The following is a 25,036-nucleotide window of genomic DNA, read 5'->3' as shown; positions in this document are numbered from 1 at the left end:
GGTCTTTAAAACTTTCTGGCCTTACATACCCACACTGACCATTCCTTTCCAACATTCCAAAGAGAGGTAATAATGGTGGTTCCTTCCCTCCTGGGGTAGGCATTTTTAAAACTTCAACGTAAATAGACATTTTCCATAGACATACTCCTAAGGTGTTCTCAATCAGCTCGAAATAATCCCAATTCTAAAGAGATGGTTGGGAAGGTCTCAGTGAAGCCCACAGGCTATTCCCCCAGCCAAAAGCTAAGTTTTCTTTCATTATGTGCCCAGTTCTCTAGCCACCTCATAATGGGTATTATCTGACATCACTGGCAAGTTGCTTTGCTAGATTATGCTGAAATAATTGAGGAATCCTTACCTGTGCTAACCCTGAGAAGCGAAGCCAGAGGGAAGTCTCTGAGCTGTGAGTTACCCTGATTCTACACTGGAAGTTAGGGGTAGAAGGACACAGGAGCCCAGCACTTACAGCCAGTGGCCCTGAGGGTCTCTTCCAGCTTCACCTCATGACACCCCGTGCTGCTGCGTGACTGCTGCTGTTGCCAAAGCCACCACTGCTACGAGCCTGAATGGCTAACGCTGAGATTAGCAGGGACTCCCTTCCACCAGCCTGTCCTCCTGGCTCTCCTCCCTTTTGCCTCTTCTGGATCTCAGGTCAGTTTCAAAGTGGGTGGCTGTCTCAGCTCCCTGTGAGCTTCCATTTCCAGTCTACGCTATGGAAGTCAGAGAGCTGAGACACAAATCCCTCCCAATGGCAAAGGTGCTACAGCTGCAACTTCCTCTGCAGTGACCTGGTGGGCAGTAATCTGTATTAGCAGAATTCCTCTCATCCCAGCACCAGCTGGGGGAGGAGAGGGCAGTGCCTGGGCATTCTACTTTGGGAAGAAAAAGGACAATCAAAAACAAGTGAAATCCAACCACCACGGTATACCCAACAGGTGGGGTGGGCTGCAAAGTCCTTAAACATCTCAACAGGAAAGGCAGCTCCATTTCGTGGGCAATTATTTTCTGCTTGAAATTAGCTGTTCTCACAAAGAATGGACTGCATACTAAATCAATTGCTCCACTGAGGCTGCCATAAACTTCATGAAGCAAAGAATGATTCATTCTTCTAAAGCTGTGATTTCCTATTTGCTCACAAGCCAGTGCAGGGGAAATCCTCATCTTTCCCACTCACTGCTACACTCAGTGTGATGTGTTTACAGACCTTCGGGGACCACACCTCCTCCTGCTGTCTGCCTTACTCGAAAATTAAATCCAGCTTGTCCCTGACTTCCAGTAGCCAGAAAGTCTTTCACAAGATCCAGTCGCGTGATACTAAGTACACACATAAATGTGAACACAAACCCCTCCAGTCTTCCCCACTGTAAATCAACAGCATGTCCTCTGTGTCTGACGATTCCTCTCCAAGACACTGGCTGCAGCAGAGGAAATTAAGGCTGGCGCAGGTGCCCCAGAAGCTGAGTCATCCGGGGTGACTGGTGGCCCTGGAGTCCTGCCCAGGGAAGGACGGCCATGGGAGCCTGGCACACTGCCCTTTGGTGGCACAAATCCTGAGCAAGCCACGCCCCAACCTTAAACAAGGACCTAGGACTGTTTTCTCTCCCACAGCCTCTGAGAATTTGCCCTTTTTCTCCCAATGTGATTTGTAAAAACTTCCCTTACCCAGCCTCAAGTAAATAATCAGAGTTAAGCTGGTTTCATACACCATGTTGACAGTAAACATCTTAGAGGACACTTTCAATCCACCCACACTGCAGCTCAGTCCATCCGCACAAAGAGAAGATCCCCCCAACCCCCATTGTGGTCCAACTTGGGGGTACATGGATGGAAAGGTAGGAGTAATCAACAGGTCAACTCTGTCTGAAATAGGTCCATGGCAATGTAAATGCCAATCTACTGGCATCCACAAAGCACCCACATAGGCATCCACTGCAAGGAATGGAGGGTTTGAAGACACAGGTCTTGATGGAGTTTTAAAGACACAAAACCTCCTTCCCTTTTAGGGTCAAGGGTTTGTTGATTCCACTACGCTGATGTGGAATTCAAAGAGACTGATAATTGTCACCCTCTCTAAGTGCTGGTTTCCATAATCAGGTCCCCATGCTTATCCACATCCACACCCCTCTTCTCTTACAAAGTCCCGCTTGTCTCCTGGGAGTCCCTGCACGCCTCCCCTCTCTGAATCTCTGCAAATTTTCACTTATAAAACAATAACAACTGTCTCAAGGTCATCAAAAATGGCAGAACAGTGTTCCCCCATCTCTGAAAAATATGAACATGAGAAATGGTTTCATAATGCTGAGAGAATTTATAAGACTTAAGCAGAAGAATCTTCAGATACCCCATCCCCCAGAGATTTTTGCAAATGAGCCAGCCTAGTCACAAAAATGTATGTAAACTTGAAGATAAAATGGAATTAAAATATGTGTTAAAGAGAAGCAGGCTTTGAAAAAATGAGGATTTTAATAAAAACAGAAATTATGACTCAATATTTCTACCACACAAGCACCTCAGGGCATATGGTGCTACAAAAATCAAGCAACTGTGCCTATTAGCAAATGGGGAGAATGATAAGTGAAAATTCGATGGGCAGGAAAAAGTTTCACGGGCAGGCTGGGGCTTAGGGACATTCCCTGGTGACCCACAGTGACCTGTGCCCAGAGCAAGGGTTCTTGGCCTGGGCCCCAGGGACAGCCCTTAAAATATTCACCCCCATTCTTGAAATTTTATGTAAAAACTGTAAGTCTGGGCATTTTTCTGAAGAGGGGTCCATAGCTCCCCCTGGATTCTTAGAAGGATCTCTGCCCCTTCACTGACCTCTGGCCTCTCGAGGACCAAAGGCTGAGACCATGTGAGAGATGGGCTCTTGGGCTGGGAACGGTCTAATCCAAGACAGTCACAGCATCTACAGATGTTACCCTGCCCTTAACCGCAGGCCTCTGCTTCTTATTTATAAGGAGAAGCAGGTATATGGGGCTATGCCACCGAGGCCAAAGCCAGGAGGCACAACTGTGATGTGTGTTAGGTTTGTGTGGTCCAACAGTCTTCTCAATGGGGACACCAATGTGGGAGAAACATTTAGCTTTGCTTTCATCTCTTAAACAAAAATCTTAATTCTTCAATACAAATGCAAATTTCAAGCACGACTGAAATGCCAATCTTTTTATTCAATACATATACGTAATGTAACTACAGTTTGGGTCCGTGCCAGGAAAAACCATGAAATGGACATTTGTCTGCAGAGTCCACTCATTTCCCTGTCACAGGCTTCATTCACCCCACCCATGTCCCCAAAGGTACTCTCTTTCCTGGCACTTCACTCCTGCCTTCCCCTCCTCAGACGGAGGACTCCTACCCCACCCCATCCTTTCTGCTTTAGTGACCTGTCTTCTCTCTCAACCTAGATCTGGCCTTCAGATAGAGGGGGTCAACACAAGCAGTCTGATCTACTAGCGTCTCCTTTATTTGTACACGGCCTTATAACCTAATATCTTAATTCACAGGACTGAATCCTTACTGGTTAGATTTGAGACATCATGGCAGAAGCCGGCGTGGTTCCATCGCCTAACCATTAAAGGTGCATTTTGCCTTTGGACAGGGAGCTTTTCTATGCCAAACCAGGAATCACAGACATGCAGGGGTAGGAGGGTCTACTCTAGCAAGGATTAAGATGGATTCCTAAAGCCATCTCATGCCCAAGTAAATAAGTATCCAATAAATAGACAATATCTACAACAGAAAAACATCACCCACTGAGCTCCAGTGACCTGCAACCTTCCTGAAAACCTATATGGCAACGACAGACAATAAAGCCAGCTAGAGAATGAACATCAAATTCTCTTTTAGCAGCAAGCATATTGCAGTTCAATCATTTTTAAAGCCTGGCAACTTTCCCTACACACTGTTAACTTGGCAAGGAGGCACTGGGGTGAACTGAGCCATACCAAAAAACCTTGGCACTGAGTGACAAGACCAAACACATCTAGATAGTATCTTTATGGGGAAATCCAGCCATGTCAAAAAAAAAATTTGGTAGTCTGAGGGTCACAGAAATGCAGGCAGTAGGTGAGAAGACCCAAAGCACCATGCTCAGATATCCTCAGAAAAGAGAACTGTCAGGTACACAGCAGCATGGCAAAGAAGTAACCAGGGAATGACATTCCCTTATAGACAAATTATTTCTCAATTCCGTAACTACACAGAACAGACAATAACATGCAACAATGGCCACGGGGGCAAGAATACTTATGTTTGCTAGGGGAAAAGAGTCAACAGAAGCTGGCTTGTCAGGAAATAAGGGGTTCTAGAAAAATAAAGAGGGTGGAGTCGAGACACAGAAGCTAGGGACTGGAGAGATTAGAAGAGTAGGCACGTAGAAGACAAAGGGGATAAATCAAGAAACACAGTGAGTTGCAGAAGAGAAACCACGGGGTCTCAGTGTCTATGAGGAGCAAGTGCCCAAGGACCAATTCCTGAATCCATTTTTCAGATCTTTTTTCAGTTAAAAAAATTTAATTTTTTATTAAATTAGAGACAGGGTCTGGCTATGTTGCCAAAGTTGGTCTCAAACTCCTGGCCCTCAAGTGATCCTCCCATCTTGGCCTCCCAAAGTGCTGGGATCACAGGCATGAACCACTGCACCTGACCTTCCGTTCTAACAATAATAGTGTTAGTGCTGCAGTACAGCATCCATAAAACCAAGGACTTAGTCCCTTTCATCTCTAGTCATTTTCTCATTCCAATACGTACAGCATATTTAACCAAATTATCACCATCATTACATAATCCTCACAGTGTGTCTTCACAATCAGTGACATTTCATATCTTAAGAACCCCATCTAACAGGCAAAGGTCATGAAAACTGGCATAGCCACAACTGAAGATCCAGGCCAACTCCGTATATATGTCAATTACATCAGCATAGCCCAGGGTATACAAAGATGGCCAGCAATCCGGGAAATTTCACTTGGCCTTCTTGTCCCCATTTCCAGTAAGAAACTCATATCACGTGACTACCAAGGGCAAGGCATTCACTACTACATGCTTGGAAAAAGTATCTCCCCTGAGGACACAGAGATAGAAAGTTTTGTCATATGAATGCAAAATGGTTGATCCTGATGAACCTACTGTCCTTCCCACATACTGCACAGGTGAGATTTCTCCTCCGGAAGTGTCTTTTTGGTGGCTGTGTCTAATTCTCCAAAAGTAGGCCATCTTTGCTGGGTAGAGGGTATCTCAGCTGAACGGGTGGATGTTCCACTCTGGTCAGAAGTCATGCCGAAGACAGAAGCTGTGGACACATGTCTTCAGCTGGTGTCTGGTATAGTTGGTGCCCCTCGGCCCTGCTGCAGGGCAGCTGTTGAAGGCTCCTGCACATGTACTATCCTCTACATGGAGCCACTTCCAAAGCCAGGCAACCAACTGTGCCTCAAAGGCCACCAGCGAATTTAGGGGACCTTATCTTGCCATTTGGAGGTAGATTCAACAACGAGGCCACTGCGAGGGGAACCCGACGGAGAAGCTGGATCTTATCCTTGACAGGTACAAGTACACGCATGTCCACACAGCAAGCTGGTCCCAGCTGCCTTTTGGAGATGCTGAGTTTGTCGTCACTGACATCACAATCCTCCTGCTGCCTCCCAGGGGATGAGCTGGCTGGCTGGCTCTAACCACACATACACACACATTTACCACACTTGGCTCTTATAGACTGGAAGGACAGATGCGCTTCCTGAGCAAAGGGGCCGACCTGCAGAAAGGTTAGTTTTCAATAAAACACACCCTGGAAGGCAGAAGGAAGTCACTTCTTGGGAGGGGAGAGAGTGGGGGCATTTGTCATCAGCCAAGATAACAGGGAACAATGATATGGAGAGGATTCAACAGGCATTCCTTTAAAACATTCGAGGGAAGCATGCGCAGGAAATAGCAGCATGTCTTTGTCTCATTTCTACGTTTCTGATCCGAAACCAGAGTCTATTTTTAAACGAAAGGAAAAAACAGAAATCAAGAAATAGCAAAGAAAACCTAAAGAAAGTACAAAAAAGAAAAGGGAAGAAGCAGCGGCAAATGAAGGGGTAGGCAACAACTTTGCAGCGGAGCTTTTGGCGTGTGCCAGCATGAATACCGACTGCCAGCGCGCAGAATCCCAGAGGCTGCAAATCAAGTTCAGCATCAGCCCTGCTGCCTGGAAAAGCAGGGAAAGGGCAGGGCCCCAACAACACAGAGGGCCTGCTAAGTGCCACTGTGTCAGGCGCTTTACAGCATCTCAATGAGCAAAACGCTAGCACTTTAAAACCAAATCCAGCGCTGAATTACTAACACGGCCGAGAGCTCTGAAAGACACCCTGAAAGCAAAGCTGTTTATGCTCGTGGGACCAAGGTCTCCATGGCCCCTATTCTGATGTTGCACAAGCAGCACAGATCACAGGAAGCTCATGAGTATTTGGGATAAAAGTCACAGTGAGGATAAGGAAGAGGCCACGAAGTCAGAGACTACCACAGCTTTAGGAGACAGTGATGCATAAAAGAAAAGCGTGGAGATCCGGCTGCAGATAGTCCTGGTGATCAATCCTAAAGACGCTATGCCCCACCTGTGAGGCTCAGTCTCCCTGTCTCTAAAATGGACATGGTACCACCTCTCACATCTCAGAGGCCTGCTCTAGGTCTCAACAAGGCAAAGCGTGCAAAGCAATGAACACAGTGGCTGGCACACAAGAAGTGCTTGGTAAACAGCCATGCTCTGATGAGGCCTGTGATGTTCGCACTGGGCACATAGTGGTATGTTGACATCAGGTTGCTGCTAAAGCTCCTGCATCCTCCTACTTGTGCTGCTCCCTTCCCCCCCCACAGCTTCCCTCTCAAAGCTGAACTGATGCCACCCAAGCTCCTCTGCTAGGCCTTCCCCACTGAGGGTTTTGGGGCTGCAGGGCCCTGACCACAAGGCAAGCATCCCTTCCCTGGTCTGGAGCTATGCTAGGATTCAGAGAACTTTGAAATATGTCTCAATCAAGGTCACATGCAAATGTATGAACTAAGCAAGACAAAGACAAAGCAGCAAATGCAGTGAATCAGAGATAGTATCCCAGCAACCGACCCCAGAGGACCAGCTGTGGTTTGGAGGTGACAGGAGCAGTAGCCATCCACACCTGTTATTCGAACCTGCCATCCACAGCTACTCAAGTTCTCTAGGCCTAGGAAAGGTAGGGAAGAAACTCCTTCAAGACCCCATTCTAGCCTTCCTGGAGCTCTGATAAGAGAGAACACAATGGGTTTAGACATAAAGGCATAAGGGTAGGTTTAATGGCAAGCAGGCACTGAGTCTGAAAGGGTTACTATCACCTCAGCCACCTCCAACGATCACAGGTAACAAAGCACCACATTAGATACTGAAGCTAGAAATTTGCTTAAGATATGGTCTCAGCATTCAACGGGCCGGTGTTCTGGTTGAGAAGGAGTACATGGATCTTTCTTTCTCCTAGCCCTGGAGACTAGTAAGTTTCAGACTGTAAGTTTCAACTCAACATTTGAGACTTAGTTCAACCACGTTTCACAGAGGTGGAGACTTAATCCTACCATCTGTCCCTAGGTGCTTCAGACATGCCCATTCTGGCACTTAGCAAAGTGGATTTATGCAAATGCACACCCACTTTCCAACTGGACCAGAAATGTCAGCCCTCTTTCGGCAAAGGAAAATTGATTATTTAGGGCTGGCTACTCAGGGCCATGGGTGGAGGTGGACGTAGAGGCCGTCTATAAATCTGAGGAGAAAGAAAGCTGTGATCAATTAGTAACATCAGCCAGAGGCTCAGGAGGGGAACGCAGTGGCCATGTGGTTATTGGCTTACCTTAATTGGAACTCTTTGATGGAGGAATCCTAGCTAATTGAGGGCTTCATTTCTAGAATTCCACCACAAAGGGCGGTTTACAACAGATGTACAGTAAGTTCTTAAAAGGAATGAATTTATAAAACCAAAAAGAAAGTGTGGGAAACTTGAGTGTGCAAGGACAAAAATCTAGATTTAAAAGGACAGCCGGTCACAGAAGGCTATGTGTTGTGATTCCACGTCTATGAGACATCCAAGACAGGCAACACAGATGAGTGGCTGTAGGGGCTGTGAGGACGGGCGGAACGGGGGTGACAGCTAAAGGGTCCAGGGTTTTTGAGGTGATGAAAACGTTCTAAAATTGACTGTGGTGACAGTGACATATACCTGTAAATATACTAAAATCCACCAAATGGTTGGTACAATTTAAATGGATAAATTGTATGGCATGTGTATTATATCTCAACAATGTCATCAAAAATAGAAAAATAAATGAAAAGGTATATGATACAAAATCAAATAGCAAAGGCCAGGAGGAAGGGCGTGGCCAGGGTGATCAGAGGGGCTCACACAGAGAAGGCAGACTCTGGGCGGGGTGTCACCAAAGAGGAGCGCTTCAAGCAGCCAAGAGAAAGAGGGGACAGTCCAACAGCAGAAATGATGCCAGTCAGGGATGAAGAGAACCCTACTGCAGGGAAGTGTAGCTGAGGCCAAGCACAGGGCTTTGGCCTTATAATAGGACTCATTCCCTTGGAGAGCCCATCTGATCCAACAGCTTTCAATAATTTCTAAATATTTATTTCCTAAGTGTGTATCTCAAGTTCAGCCTTCTCCCCTGAACTCTAGCTTTGTGCACCCAGTGGCCTATTCAACATCTCCCCCCTTAGCTATCCGAGGTGGGCAGGATAGCAGACCCCTGCCCACGTCCTAATTCCCAGAACCTGTGTATATGGCACTTTAAGTGACAAGGGGAGCTTTACACATGTGATTACGTTAAGGACCTTGAGATGAGGAGATTAACCTGGATTGCTGAGGTGGCCTCGATGTAAAAACATGAATCCCTAAATTTAGAGAATCTTTCCAGGCTGTGGTCAGAAAGAGGAATATAGATGCAACGTTCCTGGCTCTGAAGATGAAGAAAGGGGCCACAAGCCAAGGAATGTGGGCAGCCTCTAGAAACTGGAAAAGCCAAGGAAACAAATTCTTTCCTAGGGCCTCCGAAAGAAATGCAGCCCTGCCAGCACCTTGATTTTAGCCCACTGAGACCTGTGTCTGAATTCTTACGCGGAACTGTAAGATGATAAATTAGTGTTGTTTTAAATCAGTAAGTCGATAATCATTTGTTACAGCAGTGAAAACACATCACCTAATGGCCATCTCAGACTTATTGTGTCTAAAACAGACCTTTCAATTAATAGCTCCAAAATATGATCCTCCTCATCTCAGTAAATAACAGCTTTGTTTTTCTAACCACTTGGCCAAAAGCCTTGGCACCATTCTTGACTTTAATTTCTTGCATATGCACTGCTCCATATCACATCCATCAGCAACTTCTGCAAATTATATCTAGAATCTCATTGTTTCTCACAACTTCAGCCACCCTGGCAAAGCCACCATCACCTCTCTCTCCTAATTACTGCAACAGCTTCCCGTCAGTCTCCTGCCCCTCCTCCCAGTCTACGTCTCCTCACAGTAGCTGAAAGGTATCTTAAATCACAAAGTTGATCATATAACTCCTAGGCTGAAAGTCCTCCCCTCTTGACTCAGACTAAATGTCAAAGTCCTGACTGCGGTCCACGAGGCCCTACACGATGTTGCCCCACGACTTCTCTACTCTTCGCTTGATCACAGTCCCCCTCCTTGTTCACCCTACTCACCCCTCCCAGCCACCTTCTGTTCTTGGAACACGTGAAGGAGAGGCCTACCTCAGGGCCTTTGCACCTGCTCTTATTGGTCTTCTTCATCCACTTCCCCCTTACTTCACTCAGATCTTTTTAAATTTTATTTTACTTATTTATTTTTTATTTCGAGACAGAGTCTCACTCTGTTGCCCAGGCTGGAGTGCAGTGGTGCAATCTCAGCTCACTGCAACCCTCCCCTCCTGGGCTTAAGTGATTCTCCTGCCTCAGCCTCCCAAGCAGCTGGAATTACAGGTGCATACCACCATGCCAGGCTAATTTTTGTATTTTTAGTAGAGATGGGGTTTAACCATGTTGCCCAAGCTGGTCTTGAACTCCTGATCCACCCGTCTCATCCTCCCAAAGTGCTGGGATTACAGGCATGAGCCACCACACCCGGCCTCACACAGATCTTAATTCCAATGTCCCCTCACCACAGCAGCCTTTGACCATCTAGGCCAGCACCACTCCCTCTCCTCCCTCTCCATGGTTTGCTCCTTCCTCAGCTCTGCTTTTCCTTGCAGCACTCATCACTCTCAACTGTATTATATGTGTATTTATCATCTCTTCCCCCTTGCAGAAAGTCAGCTCACAGGAAGCAGGACCAAAATGTTTTGCTAGCTGCTGTGGCTTTATCAACAAAAATACTATCTGACATTGACTTATTCGTTGCATAAGTAAAGGAAATAAACAGCTGGCTTTCCCCTATGGAAATGAGGAACTGCTGAAGATTCTGAGGAGGCTGGGTAATAGAACTCAGGCCCTAGAAGATGAATGGTTAAGCAAGCAACAATATGATTGCACACAGGGGGGACGGGCACTGAGGGCAGTTTTGGAAGACTCCTGCCACAGTCCAGCGTGAGGGAGACCGACACACACTGGGGGGTGGTAGTGAAATGTTTGACGTCCTTCCTTCTCCTCTACTGGGTAAATATACACGTAAGGCTCTGTGTTAGGTGCGGAGGAGGATTACAATCAGTGTAGGACATGGCCTGGGTCACCCCGGACCCTGCAGCCTTGCTGGGCAGACAGTAGTTGGGTTTTGAGTTCCTGTATGTGGAAGATCAAACAGTGAGTTATTGCGGGGGTGCAGTAATCAGAGGCAAGGCAGGGAGCTGGCAGCCGGCAGGTAAGGAAGAGAGAGAGAAAGCACAAGAGGCAGCGGGGTGGAGTGAGAGGCAAAATGGACCAGTCAAAACTGTCTGCAGATCCAATTATTCCACTAAACACGATGGGCAATAGAAAACAGCTAAGACGACACACATGGGCAGGTGGCATTCAGCTGGGAGAAGTGCTGTTCTCATCTCTGCTCCCCTCCTTTCAGCCCTGCCTGCACGCGATAAAGGAGCCCAGCAGCCGCATCCTGCCCTTCCTGTTCTGCGCACCATCCTAGTCACCCAGGCTTGAGACCTGCAAGTTCCCAGACCCCTCCCATCCAGAGACCCACCTGGCCCACCATCCCTTCCTTTCCTCATCTTTGCTGCTACCACACCCTAGGCTTTGGTCACATAAATGTAGGGCCCTGCCAGCCTCCCAGCTCAGCCTTCCGCTCCAGACTCCTTCTCTTACACTGTCTTGTACCACACCACCAGAGCGTTCTTCCCCAGACACCCACTGCTCTGTTCAGAAGTCTTCAATCAGGCACATGTTCTCAGGATCTCCTGAGGGCTGTGTCAAAAAAAAAAAAAAAAAAAAAAAAAGGTCTTCAATTGCTTCCCACTGCCTAGACGAAAATGTCTACTCAGCCAGTACTTTGGGCTTCCTCAGTCTGACCCATACTTCCCCTCCCCTCCTAAACTTCCTCTAGGCTAGACTGAGGACAGCATACTCACTGCTTACCCTACTCTCTAGACTTGCCCTGTCTAATCCAGTAGGTGCTAGTCACACTTAGCTACTTAAAATAATTAAAATTAAACACAATTTAAAATTCTGTTCCTTGATAGCACTAACCACATTCAGACTAGTGGCTACCATATTGGAGAGCATAGAAAGAAAACACTGTCCTCACTGCAGCAAGTTGGATTGGACAGTGGTGCTCTAACTTTTGATGGCCTCCCAATCCATTTCTACTCCTTCCACCAATTGTTATTTACCTGTACGAACAGCATTGGCGCCATGATGCTGGCTCTAACGATCTGGGCAGGAGCACTCCCCCCCTCCTCTAAATCCCACGTTGAAGTTTTACTGGGATCACTCGAATGTTACTGCCATGCCTATCTTTCCTTAACTTCTTGGTCCTATAAAGTTCAGTGGGAAGAGATTATTTTCAAAATCTAAAATTCCTGATGAAACACCAAAGAACAATTTTACAAACACCTCCACTTCAACAACAAACTGATGAAGGAATAATGTAGTTGCGGTAGCCAATATAAAATGATTCTGTGCCTAAAAACTGAAAGGAATTCTACCACCTATGACTTGCTTCTATCATAAGCACGGATACATGCTGAGACTAGAATTCTGGCTTTCTAGATCCACAGTTTAAATTATTATTGATTTATGCTTTGTGCTGGGTGATGGATTTCTTCTGATCTGCAGATGGTAAATGGCTTTATTCAGAAAGAAACACACGACTCAAGTCAATGGTACCACGTCAGTGATTCTTTCAGAACTCTACACTTGATGCCACTAATTGCTAGACTGTCTTGCTTTACCCATAAATTATGCAGTTATGGGCCTGAACTCTACAGCAGGGACAGAAGAAAACATGTAAAGCACTGCAGGAACGCAGAGTGGCAATAGGGAAAGGTTCTAAATTAGGTCTACTGTGGTCCCCGGACCTGCAGCAGCAGAATCACTGTGAATTGGATAGAAATTCAAGTCTAGGGCCCCCCTCCAGACCTATAGACACAGAAACTCTGGGGGCAAGGCAGAGACCAGTGTTTGTCTGGTTTGGGGTTGGTTGGTTGATTCTTTTAATTGAAATACAATTATACTTGGTACAATATGCAAATCTTATTGTACAGTACCATGAATTTTGACAAATGTATCGCTTTATATCCAACTTAATATTTTTCTGTTTTACCATTTTTAAGTGTACAGCTCAGGAATATTAACTATAATAACGTTATTGTACAACAGATCTCTAGGACTTTTTCATCCAGTGAAGCAAACTCTATACTCAGTGAACAGCAACTCCCTTTCTCCTCCTCCCTGCTCCCCGAGGCCCTGCAGCAGATGTTGGTGCCCCCTAGCATTTGAGAAGGTCTGCTCTAATGATCCCCGGCCACGGGCGCTGCAAGGAACAGCAGAGGAAAGTAGCAGACGTGATAGGGGCCTGGCTCCCAAAGGGGAGCAGCGCAGGCAGTGTGCTACCAGCCCCTCGGATTCTCCAAACCCAGTCCTAGGTGGCCAGTGAGGAGATGGTTCTGGGCTAGATGCTAGGGGAAACCAAACACAGACATATGGACAACTTTTCTCATAAACTTGTGTAGGCACAAGTTTAAGAAAATTGTATTCCTCAACATTAGACAAGGTTCCAGAAATTTCATTTGATGGCCCCCAAACAGATTCGGAAAACTATCAACTTTGATTGGATAAGGGTGATTGTATTTTCATCAGTGGCCACACCAGGCAGTCATTCAACTCCAGCTTTCAATTTTATCTGTCCATTTGAATCATTTATGCTTCTCACCTGGAAATTCCCAACTAATACCCTCCGATGGAAATTTCCGAAGCGTACGATAACACAAAGGAAATAACCAAGCGCATCGCAAACCACAGAACAGTTTTGATTTACAAGTCATTAGAAGCAAGAGGCATTTACTGTTCTTTGCAGGCCAAAAGGGACTGCATCATGAATAATGGAAAAAGCAAAATGCATTAAGAACTCTTCTGATAATGTTATAATGTTCTCGGCCACACGGAAGGCACATTCATTGAGGACTTTCCCTGTGCCAGGCACATATCAATACATACAGAGTAGCAAGTCTTTAAGGGATAAAAACTAGCAAGTCCACCCCGTTTTGCTTCAATAGGTACTTTCTGGATCATTATTTTCCGACTCTCAAACCAGTGATTTGGTACCACAAGCAGATCAAGAGCTAGGAATATCAGAAACAACCCAAAGCTCACGTTTTATTCTTTTCATTTTTCTTAAAGACAAATCTGGTATACGCCTATTCTGTCCTGATTTCTGTAAATATTAACAAACCACGAAGAAAGCATCTAGCAGAAAACAGGCTCTAGCATTTCCTAAAAGAAAAGAAATAAAACAAGAGCAAAACTACCACAGCCCTTAATTCCACAATGAGGAGGCACCAATAGTGCCCCATTATAAAGCTACAATCTCTACATCCCACTCAATATCTTTTGGTCCAAACAGCAAGCATTTTCTATTCTCTTTAATTTGCATTATGTGTGTCCATTTTTCTAGCCACAGTGACATAGGATATTAAAAGGTTTCCCTGTACTTTTACTCAGATGTGAAATGATATTCAGGATGTAAGAGGGTAATTGCAGCAATTCATATTTTCTTTATATTATTCCACTGCCATAAAATCCAAATAAGGCTCACTATGTCCTCTACTTTAAAAACTGTCACATTATCATGCTCTGCTTTGTCCTACTCTCAAATGCTTCATTCACTGAAAACTTCCAGGGGAAATTTGTGAGATAGCTGTAATCATCCTGGGGTAACACAAACCGTATGTAGTAGCACTATTAATAATCAGAACAGTGGGATTCTTACATTTAGCACAAAAAGAAGGTGAATTTTAAGACATAACTGTGCTCAGGTAGGACCTACGATCCTTTAAATACTACATATTCTAGTTTTTGTTTGTATTACTCTGTTGCACAGAATTTCCATTTCTTTTTTTTCCTTTCTTTTCTTTTTCTTCATCTCACTCTGTTGCCCAGGCTAGAGTGTGGCATGATCTCGGCTCACTGCAACCTCTGCCTCCCAGGTTCAAGCAAATTCTCCCGCCTCAGCCTCCCGAGTAGCTGGGACTACAGGTACGTGACACTACACCTGGCTAATTTTTTGTATTTTTAGTAGATACGGGGTTTCACAGTGTTAGGCACGATGGTCTCAATCTCCTGACCTCGTGATCTGCCTGCCTTGGCCTCCTAAAGTGCTGGGATTACAGGTGTGAGCCACCATGCCCGGCCCCAGAATTTCCATTTCTGTAGCATAAAATAACTTCATGATGACTTTCCAAGCTAGGTTTTCTGTCACTTTAGAGAATTTGTCAATTTAGAGATTTTGACAGAATTCTCTACTCCTGAACACATCTTCATCCCGTTTTCATAAAACAGGATCATGAAACGCATCCTTCATGTGAGTTTCAAAAGTTTCAAAAAACAGAGTATGTGACACTTTATTGGAAATTGATATTTAACTGAATATTTTATCATGCTATACTTAATTCAATGTCTTTGAATTTCTTTTAAAAAGTTTTTATGTCATTAAGTGTTTCATTTTTAAGGAATAAATATATTTTTTTCAACTTGACAAGTATCCTGCATAAAACTGCATTAAAAACCAGTAACATCAGACCCTGGATGGGATGGAAGGTCCAAATCAGAACCTCCATGGAATGCATCTCTCCATATTTTCACTTTGTTTTCAAGCAAGGACCTAGACCAGCAAGAAAGTGAGGGTAGAAAAACCACCTCTCCACATGGTGCAGTTCTCTTAATAAGAGGACTGCTAGAGTCTGGCTAGATGATGTTGCCAGGAAGGATAAATGTATATATATATCAGTTAGTGTACATTCCCAAAGCTGCTGTTCATCCCTACAAAACAGCCCACACGCAGAATCACCTGCTGGCTCATTCCAGTGGGTGTTCCTAGACAGCAGCACATGAAATCCTGGAGCTGAATTTTAAAGTAATGCTAAATTATAAAAGGATGTAAGGGGAATCTGACTCTCAAAACGCTTCAAGCTAAGGGATTCTTCATGAGAAAAAATTTTACAGCAGGGACATAATCATGATTGTTGTTACTGCTTCTTACCTCGAAAAATGCACCCAAAAGGTGGAAAAACACTTGCTCCACATTATTAAAAATTCACTGGCTTGGTATATTAAAAGAAGTCTTAGAAAACATTATTTAGGAAGTCCAATAACCCAACTGAAAAATATGCAAAGACTATGAACAAGATGTTAAAGACAAAGGGAATACGAACGGCTAATAAATGTGAAAATATGCTTAACTTCATTCATAATTATAAAGAAGGAAATTAAAAACAAGATACCATTTATCTTAAAAATAAACTGGAAATAAAATAAGAGTTTGACATTCATTCCTTAATGGTGAGAGACAGAATAGCAACCCTCACACAATGCTGAGAAAGTATACATTTGGCTTACTCTTGGAGGGCAACGTGGTAATACTTATCAAACCTTAAATTCCCACATTTGTTAACTGAATTTCAGTTAAATTCCACTGCTGGAAAGTTTCCCTATATAAGATATATTTCTGTAAGTGTACACAGTATGTGTAGAGGACAATTTATAATAATGAAAAACTGGACAATGTACATGTCACTCCTAGGGTCTAGTTAAACAAATTACTAGTTAAATAAAATATAGCACATAACTCCATAGATATATTCATAGACTGGAATGGCTTTGTAGCTGTTCAAAAGAATGCAGACAATCTCTACATACTGACATGTGAAGATACCTAAGATATACTGTCAAATTGAAAAGCCACAGAACATTATTCATACTGTGATTCTATTGGTATAAAAAAAGTTAAAGAATAAATAAATATATATATGTTTGCTATACAAATTTCCCATAAGAGACACACAGTAGCTCCTTCTAAGGAGGTGGCATCAAAAGGAAATACGGGGTTTTTACTTCTGACTTCCTATAGGTTTCTACTGTATTTTAATGCAATAATTATGCTGTTTTATGATAATTTTTAAAATCATCCTCCTACTACTGCCAAAGCACGAATTGTAGAAACTGTAAGAAATGAGACATCATGGTTTCATGTCCGGCTGAATTCTGAGGCTCTTGGGAGGTACAGGGAGGAAGGGAGTGGCAAAGACAGGGGTAGCCTGGGAAAAGCAAGTTTGAAAAGGCTTCACTGTGTATAAAAAGCAAAGCCAGGCACTTATTTTCCAATAATGAGTCCAGCTGAGCTGACCGCTTTCCTCAAAGGGAACAGAACAACTTGCTTAATTTCCGCCAGCCAGAGGTTGAGCCTAGTTTTAACTCCATGCTCTATGTAATGTATTCTGTGAATGCCAGTCAACTCCCCTGCTGCTGTAGGTGGGAAAATGGCCCAAAGATGGCCAGGCGTGATGGCTGATGCCTGTAATCTTAGAATTTTGGGAGGCCAAGGTAGGAGGACTGTCTGAGCTCAGGAATGCAAGACCAGCCTGGGCAACATGGCAAAACCCCATCTCTACTGAAAATATTAAAAATTAGCCAGGCATGGTGGTGGCTGCCTCTAACCATAGCTATTGGGGAGGCTGAGGCATGAGAATTGCTTGAACCTACAGCCAAGATTGCGCCACTGCACTCCAGCCTGGGCAATAGAGCAAGACTCTGTCTCAAAAAAAAAAAAGGGCCAAAGACGTTCAAGTCCTGATATGTTAGGTTACATGGCAATGGGAAATTAAGGTTGCAAGTGGAACTGAGTTTGCTAATCAGCTGATCCTAAAACAGAGAGATTTTCCTAGATTATCTGGGTGAGTTCTGTGTAATCACAAGGGGCCTTAAGAGTGGAAGAGGGAGGCAGAAGAGGGAAGTCAGAGGGAGATGGGACTATGGAAGCAGGGTCAATGAGATGCAATGCTGTTGGCTCTGAAGATGGAGCAATGGGCCCAAGTCAAGGAATGCAGGCAGCCTCTGGCAGCCGGGAAAGCCAAGGAAACAGATTCTACCCTACAGCATCCAGAAAGCAACACAGCCCTTCTAACACTTTAAGTTTAGCCCACTGAGACCTGTGTCAGACTCTAACCAACAGAACAGTAAGAGAATACATTTGTGGTAATTTGTTACAGCAGCAACAGGAATCTAATATGACCTACTTATATTTCCTTTATTTCCACATATACAGATTTCCGCTGATGCACCGGCCTGGGATGTACTGTGAAAATCAGCTACCTGGGCTTCCCACCTGTGGATGCTCACTGACCTGGGGCCATGCCAGGTGATTTTAGGACTTCCTCAGAGAAAATCCAGGCAAGACACCAGCAACAGAACTAGCCTGATGATTATTAAATTAGTTCTATGTGGAGAAGCCATATTTGAATAACTTATTAGTGGAAGCCCTTTGTAAACCATGCTCCATTATATAAATGGCAGATGTCATTATTTACACCCAGACTACTCCTTTGGAAGACAAACAAAAGAGAAATGAATCTTGCTTAGCCCAGAATAGCACGACAACACATGTTCTTAAGTGTTTCCCAATATACTTCATATCTACAAATAAAGATAAGCTAGGTCGGCCAAAGAACAATTTTAATAAGGACTTACTATTGAGTGCCAGGCATTGAGCAGGACACTGGCGATATATGATCTCATATAATGTTTACAACATTTTCATCAGGAAACACCATTATACAACCATTAATAATTCACATGCTTACATTCTTACAGGCAATCATTGAAAGAGCTTGGGTTCAAAGTGCTTTGTCAGACTCCATAGCTGGGGCTCCAGAGAGACACCATGCTAATCCCTATCCCCCATCATGAAACAGCTTAAAGAGACCCAAATGCTGATTATTCACCTCATTCTCACCAACCTAGAAATGCAACAATTTAACTGCACTTCCCCAAAATACCCTTGGGACTTGGACCTTTTTTTTTTTTTTTTTTTTAACTCATCTTAACAGCCAAATTATCAAAAACAGAATCTCTTGTTTTCATTATGATTTTGTATCTTACGTCCAATCAATTGATTGCGTCCATCAAGGAACCTGTATTCTCAGATGATATAAACAAAAACCTGGCTTTTGTGAGGTGGAGAGTGAAGTTTATAAAGCTTCTCATAAGCCCTAGTCAATGACCGTCGTGAGCACCTGCCCCCCATGTCTGCAGGGCACAAGAGTCCCCACTCATCTGCTTGAGAACCACTGATCTAGCACAGCAATATCTAAAATGGGCAAGGATTTCCCATTATGGGAATTTCTATATAATATTCCATTCTAAATAAATGTGTTAGCACTAAAAACTCATCATAATGGAATTTTTAAGAGCCACATAAACATGAGTGTAAGTCCCTCTTGCTTCCATTTCTTTTCTCAATTCGATACATGAAATTAGTATCAATCTTCTATAAGAAAAGTTCACATCCTTCAAAGGAGTAGTTTTCTCCTTGAATTACACTGTATATACACATATTTTTTTTTAAAGTCAGAACTACAAGCTGGCTCTGCATTTTAGTACATAAGCTAGTAAAAAGAAGATATTTGGAATCTGAAACACATTTTCCAAAAAATGACCATCATTCCTGGGGGTTTCCAGGGTAACCTACAAAGCTGTATTAAACCCATAATGTGGGCTAAATACATTCGCTGTAAATAACTTAAGATTTGATACTCTTACAGTATTAATTTGTAAATATTAACAAAGTTATATACATTTCTTACATATTTTAAAGAAAAGCAATTCTGATGAGATGATCAAGAAAAATGAGAACGGAGATTTGGAGCAATCTAAAGAGCACTGCCAGGGTTTTCAGGATTGATACACTGCTCTCGACTGCATTTAAGTTCATTTCCAAAACAGCTACAGTTTCCTTCTCCTTTGCACGGCTGTATGTCCACCACTCTGCTTATACTTATTGGTAATGTGGTCATTTAATGGGACCACTAGAGCTAATAGAAAGAACTTTATGTGACACGAGGACCATCCAGCACAGGCTGTAGATGATGAATGACAGAGAAAAGGGTGGAGATTGGGAGGGACAGGAGCACATTGTTGTCTGAGAGAGAGAAAAGACAGTGGTGACAGAGCACCGTATAACACCCAGCTCCACAGGGCACCTCATGGAGTCCATGGCCGTGGTCCGGGCTGCTCCAGTATCTTCAGGGGTGAGGAAGGCTATAGTCCCGGTGTGGCTGGGGACTGGATGGATAGCCAAACAGCTGCTGGTACAGTACTTTCGAGTACTACAGAATGGCTATTTGATTCCTACATCCATAAGATCTGAAAAACACTGCCAGAACTTAAAGACAATTCTATGGCTCACTCACTTGCTCTGTTTCACACACACACACACACACACACACACACACACACACACACGTTCCCCCTAGTGGCTCACATCCATCATCAGTACCGAAAGAATTTTAAATTTACAATTATTATTTAGCACACAGTAAGCCCCTGCAATGCATAGAGCCGTAAGCCATCTACAAAACTCAATTCAAATTACAAAAGGGATACAAGAACTCATCGATTAAGTCAGGCGAAGCCCAAAGTAGATGTGAGAAATATTTTACTCTTTTCTCCCATAACATTCTTTCCCCAGGATCATAAATCTCTGAGCGTTGACTTTTCATCTTTAGAAAGTGAGCGTCATCAGGGCCAGAAAATAAATCACTTTTAAAATAGTCATTCACCGTGGGCAAATACAAATATAAGCCAGGCAGATGGTGAAAAGCTCATTTATACTGGTATAATTTCATAGAACTAGGCAAGTGAGAAGGAAGCAGAGGGAGCTGTGAAATTTAGGGCCATGTTTAGAGGGTGAGACTAAATACCCCCAAACAACAGAATACTAAAACTTTTCGTACCACATCGCCACAATCTCTTCAACTCTTCACCTCTGGTTCAGACCTGACTTTCTCCCTTTGTGGCAACAAGAATGAACGGAAAAGAGAAAAGGGGAAAGAGGAGGGAAAACCCAGATTAAACATTGCAGGGCTTTAAGCCCTTTTCATTCACCAGTTTCAAAGCGCTTAATCCCTTGAGTACTGCTGCAGGATAGGAGAGATGATACCACCTGGTGCTTAGTTTTTTCATATGGCTCTAGCTCACAGCTGGCAAACCCAAGGTGGCTACCTCCCCAGCACTCTGGTGGGTGTTTACGTCACAAAGCCACACAGGCCTCGGGGGAGGGGAGAGAAGGAAGGCGACACCGTGAACACTCCTAAGGCCACTGCCAAAGACTCTCTCAGTCCTCAGTCCAGTGTCGGAACCCATTAAAAGCCCCAGCACATATCCTACTGGCCATAGCAAAGGCATGATTTCAGACCTTCCACTATATTCCCCTCCTCTCTTATAAAAACAACACCCACCCAAGAAGCAAAACCTTATTATCAACCCACAAAAAAGGAAGAGAGGAAGAGAAAGGCAATGGAGGAAAGAAAAAATCCTTGAAAAATGAGCATAAGCTGAAATTAATCCCCCAAAAGGACACAGAAAAATATACTATCATGCCTTGTACTCAGCTCATGAAAGCTGCCAGAAACCAAGTCGAACAAGTTCTTGAAAAACGTGTGCAGGGCTTAGGCTTGCGTGTGATGATGACACTGTGAGTTGCTAAGAACGAGAAGGAAGGAGGGCAGAAAGATGCTGTTTTGCAAGACAGACAGGAGGAGCTCTTAACCATAGGAGGCGGTATAGCCTACGAGATAACCACAGAAGCACATCTTCAAATTCCACGTCATCTCACAGATGGTCGTCTCAATTGCGACGGGCCATAGGTAGATCCACAACCACATGACACCAGGACCTACACAGTCTTAGGGTACTAACCGTAGAAACGTCACTTGGCTAGGAGACATTTCTCTTGCTGCTAATCTTATGATATACAGAATAATTATAACTATTATGAAACATGTACAGAGCTAATAAACTGGGTTATGAAAACCTGCTAAACTAAGGGCGGGCTCCATTCAATGCCCACTATATAATAAGAGCTCAATATCTGCTGAGTGAATAAAATAATTGCATAGATAAATCATCACTGTCTTACTATACTGGAACACAGAACAAACTGATGAAGGAGCAGTGTATTTTTAAGTATAAGAACCGTCTGGCTCTTTCTGATTTTCAGTGAGTCCTGAGGGTCTGATAGCTAGGAGGCATATCTTCTACATTTGTCTGAAGGATGAACTACTTTCCCTCCAGACCAACAACAGTCAGAAGAGAAAAAGAAAAAATCCGGCTAATCAAACCACTGGTTATTCCTTTAGTGTGAGGATCTAAATGGAATGTCTTCAGCAGCTCTTCTAAAAGATTATAGTAAGAATTCTATCCCATGATCAGGGACCCTCCCACAAAAATAATTCCACGTGTAACTACAACCACTTAGCACCTGTTAGATAGCTGATCAAGGCCACTGATGAGGAATGGACCAATTCACAGAAGCATCTTCTGCCTGGAGAGCTCCAGGACAGTGGCCATGGATGCATCTTTCATCACAGCAGCATACGTAAGTCATATGCCACTCAACGGGTTAAACTTACTTCTACTGGAACTCCCGGAAGTCATAGGGAGGAGCACGGAGATGAGAACAAGAGGGAAACATGCCCTTTAGTCATGAACACTACCAATGAACCTCATCGTTCACATTCATTCATTACATACTTAGAGTATCTGCTATGTGCGTCATACTTTCCTAAATACTGTGGAGTTTCCAGAGAAGAATCACACATAGTGTCTTCCCTCAAAGAATTAGGTCTATGAGATGAAACGGCCAGGTCAGAAAAGTCTTGTGGGGCTGAAGATGACCCCTGCATGAAGAAAACCTACTTGGGGTAGATCAGGGGTACAGCAGACACAATCTACCACTACCCAAAAGCCAATACCCTCTTTTCTCTTGCTGACAAAAACCCAATTCTGGTCTCTCTGGGATCTGAGATCCCTTTGATCTCAGGTAAGGCACGCTCCATAGCCAGGGAGGGTGGCTCATGAAAATCCAGTGACCCACCACCAGTTATGGGTCTTGGAGTAGGTGTGTGATCTAGTTCTGACTGTGAGATAACAGGGGCAGTGTACTAAGGGGCTTCGCTTCCCAAACAAAAAGTTTTTTTTTTTTTTTTTGGAGACAGAGTCTTGCTCTGTTGCCAGGTTGGAGTGCAGTGGCGTGATCTCGGCTCACTGCAACCTCCGCCTCCCAAGTTCAAGTGATTCTCCTTCCTCAGTCTCCCAAGTAGCTGGGATTATAGGCACCCTCCACCACGCCCAGCTATTTTTTGTATTTTTAGTAGAGACAGCATTTCACCATGTTGGCCAAGACGGTCTCGATCTCCTGACCTCAAGATCCCCCTGCCTCGGCCTCCCAAAGTGCTGGAATTACAGGCGTGAGCCACTGCACCCGGCCTCAAAAAGTGTCTTGAGAAGGGTTCCCATCCTTTCTTTTAAAGGATATGTTGTGAGGATGCAATATTTAGGATACAGCTATGATGCTGTCCCCATGAAATGACAAGCATAATGATAAACAGGAGGAGGAATGGAAGAAACTTGTATCTTTGAGGCCATCATGAGTTGCTGCACCAGACCTGGAAGCACCTACTTCCAGAATTCTTTTGTGCAAAAATTAATTAATATTATCATTATTATTATTTTCTGAGACTGGATCTCACTCTGTCACCAAGGTTCGAAAGCAGTGGTGTGATCACAGCCCACTGCAGCCTCAACCTCCCAGGCTCAAGCAATCCTCCCACCTCAGCCTCCCGAGTAGCTGGGACCATCAGCACGTACCCCCATTGCCTGGCTAATTTTTATATTTTTTTGTAGAGACAGGGTCTATGTTGCCCAAGTTGGTCTTGACCTCCTCGCCTCAAGTAATCCTCCTGCTTTGACCTCCTTAAATGCTGGGACTGCAGGTATGAGCCACCACGCCCAGGCTTCAATTTATTACTATTTGAGTATTAATTGTAGGGTTTCCTATTATTTGCATCTGAAAGAATCCTACCCAATATAGGAGATGGTGCAGTAAGAAGGAAAGAGCACTAGCTTGGGAGAAAGCAAGTCCAGATATCAATTTTGTGCCAACCTAAGTTCTGTGATGCTTGGCAAGTTAAACAACCACTCCAGTTTGGGGAGTGGTCATTTGACTCCTAAAGACTATTCTAAGATTTAGTGAATCAAAGGTCATGATTCAAAGGGGAAAAAAAATGTCTATTCTACAGATTCTTGGAAGGAGATATAGTCTGTTTGATGATGAGAGATGAGGAGTGGAGTGTGGAAGGATAATCCTATCACCCACAAAATTTACTTATAACAAATTTTAAACTTGATCAATGATATTTCCTATGCAGCAACCATTTGGAATTAAACTCTGTGAGGTTATCACAGGATTCAATAAAGTGATTTTCAATCATCCTAAGTCAGTGATAGCTGCCTCACTCCTCCAACTGTTGACCACAAATAAATATGTGTCACATGTTTCAAAAAAACTTACAAGATTGCAACTTGAAAAGAATTATTTACAGGATCAAAACAACATATTAACCTTGTTCATCTCTAAAAATCTATCACCATCCCACACCAGATACATCCGCAACCAACATCTACCTATACAATTATGTATCATGGGGATGAAAAATAAAAAAATGATAAAAATGTGTTGAGGGGATTGTACTGGCCAGGCTTCAAGTTGAACATCAGAGGATTTGAAATGGACAGCTTTATGGGTTGTTAAGTAGTTCAAAAGTTCAGGGCTAAAATGATGATTCAATCAAAAGCATGAAAATTCTTGACACAGAACTCAGCTAAATCTTTTATATCAGTCTCCTTCCTTTAGTCTTAAAACAATTTTTCTTCCTTTGGAAAGGGATGATTAGGACATGTTTACTTGAAAATTCAGTTATGCAATTTTTTAACCAAAGTCCATTTAGCTAACTTATACGCTGATATAGTACTCAGTACATAAAGACATTATAAGTTTTTCTACACCTGCTAGATTTGTGGGGGTATGGAGTATGTGGTCTCTTGACAGCATTGTTGCCACTGTAATCCAGACAACTAACTAGGCAAAGCTGCTAACTGGGACAGTCAACACGGGATGATAAGAGTTGACGGTGTGCTCTTGAGGAACAGGCTTAAAAACACTCTGCTTACAGTCTCCAGGGGCGGGGCTATAGTCCTGATTGTCCTAAGGCCAGGGGTAGGTACCTGGGCACCAGATATTTACCCTCAAATAACATTATTTTTCATTGCTCCCCCTTTCCAGCTTACCCATAAAAAATGTGAGAAAGTTTTTAAAGTTACCAAATGCTTTTCAACTAGTGAATGGATAAACTGTAGATCCCATGAGTACTATTCAACGCAAAAGGAATGCATTAGTATGATTCACATGACATGGATGAATCTCAAATGCATTACACTATGTGAAGGAAGCCCTACTCAAAAGGCTATATCCTGCATGATTCCATACACATGACATTCCGGGAA

At 43.7% G+C, this 25,036-nt stretch overlaps 1 protein-coding gene and 1 long non-coding RNA gene across 7 annotated transcripts in view; one reads left to right on the top strand and one right to left on the bottom strand.

The window, feature by feature from the left end:
- LOC105470956 (oxysterol binding protein like 10) overlaps positions 1-25,036 on the bottom strand; it is a 326,292-nt gene that overhangs the window by 39,734 nt on the left and 261,522 nt on the right. The window lies entirely within an intron of this gene.
- On the top strand, positions 513-17,859 carry LOC105470954 (uncharacterized). Its single transcript, XR_011619587.1, has 3 exons — positions 513-651; positions 14,582-14,677; positions 17,742-17,859. It is a non-coding gene; the product is annotated as an uncharacterized lncRNA (long non-coding RNA).

This window comes from Macaca nemestrina, chromosome 2 (genome assembly GCF_043159975.1).
Source record: "Macaca nemestrina isolate mMacNem1 chromosome 2, mMacNem.hap1, whole genome shotgun sequence".
In the NCBI taxonomy this organism is placed as follows: domain Eukaryota; kingdom Metazoa; phylum Chordata; class Mammalia; order Primates; family Cercopithecidae; genus Macaca; species Macaca nemestrina.
This window is presented reverse-complemented; position numbering and strand designations above follow the sequence as displayed.